Source organism: Protobothrops mucrosquamatus, unplaced genomic scaffold (assembly GCF_001527695.2).
Source record: "Protobothrops mucrosquamatus isolate PMUCROS unplaced genomic scaffold, P.Mucros_1.0 scaffold_257, whole genome shotgun sequence".
NCBI lineage: Eukaryota > Metazoa > Chordata > Lepidosauria > Squamata > Viperidae > Protobothrops > Protobothrops mucrosquamatus.
In genome coordinates, this window is record NW_015386333.1 from 4,811,517 (window position 1) to 4,813,191 (window position 1,675).

Genomic DNA, 1,675 nt, shown 5'->3' on the forward strand with positions numbered 1-1,675 from the left:
AGAGAGAGAGAGAGAGAGAGAGAGAGAGAGAGAGAGAGAGAGAGAGAGAGAGAGAGAGAGAGAGAGGAAAGAGGCTTAAAATAATTCATTTGCATTTAATTGTAATGGTTCAAAGAATGTTCGGAAAAATGTTCGGCCCTCCAGCACGTTCACTTCATCCAATCTGGCCCTCTTTGAAAAAAGTTTGGACACCCCTGCCTTAACTGTACTGAATATATTCCCACTCAAATTATTCCAACAGGTAAAAATCTGTTGAGCTGTATCAGCCAATTGGATGGCACTAATATGGGAAGAAAGCAATAGCTGTCAATAATGGGTACCAAATTTTATACTGATTTAGTCTTTGCCCAAGCCAATTTTAACTGAAACAAATCAATTCATTGATTCTGGAAAAGATAAACAATGAATAAGCGAACATCTAGAGGCAAACAAAATCACTACTAAAAGCCAACATGGGTTTGTCAAAAATAGATCATGCCAGACAAATCTTATTGCATTTTTTGACCAAGTGACAAAATTAGCGGATCAGAGGAATGCTGTGGATATAATTTACTTGGACTTCAGTAAGGCATTTGATAAAGTAGATCACAACCTACTACTTGATAAGATAGAAAAATGTGGGTTAGACAGCATCACCACCAGATGGATTTGTAGCTGGCTGACCGGCCGTACTCAGCGTGTGGTCCTCAATGGAACTGCATCTACATGGAGGGAAGTGTGTAGTGGGGTGCCCCAGGGCTCTGTTCCCGGGCCCAGTGTTCTTCAACATCTTCATCAACGATTTGGATGAGGGGATAGATGAGGAATAGCCAACACTCCAGAAGACAGGCTTAAGATACAGGAGGACTTGACTTGAACACTGGGTGCTATCTAACAAAATGAAATTCAATGGTGAAAAAAGTAAGGTTCTACATTTAGGCAAAAAAAACCCCCCAAATGTACAGGTATAGTATAGGGGGTACCTTGCTCAATAGTAGTAACTGTGGGAGGGATCTCGGAGTCCTAATGGACAATCACTTAAATATGAGCCAGCAGTGTGCTGCAGCTGCCAAAAAAGCCAACACAGTGCTGGGCTGCATTAACAGAGGGATAGAATCAAGATCACGTGAAGTATTAATACCACTTTTTTTTAAATTTTTTATTATTTAAATCAACAAAACAAAACAAAACATAACACACATATATACACAGTATATATTTTAACACCAATTTCGTAACAGTAATCTTCTATTATTTACATTTCCCCCCCTTATTCTTCTTTAGAGTATTTGTTCTTGTTGCCCCATTATTTCTTATTTGCATTTTTCTTCCTTCATACATTATTATACACACATTTTCCACTTTTAACCTTTCCACATTTATTCTCTCTTATTTCTACTCTTCAGCCAGTCATACCACTTGTTCCATATTAAATAGTATTCTGTGTCTTCCTTTTCTTTTATCTCTTTTGTTAATTTGTCCATCTCAGCACAGTCTAGGATTTTCTTTATCACTTCTTCCTCTGATGGTATATTCTCATTTTTCCAGAACTGTGCGTATGCTATTCTTGCTGCCGTTGTTGTATGTAGAATTAAGTACCGTATTTCTTTACTATATTTTCTGTTTAAAATACCCAGCAAAAAGATCTCTGGTTTCCAGTCTACAGGTTGGTCTATTATTTCTTCAATCCATCTTC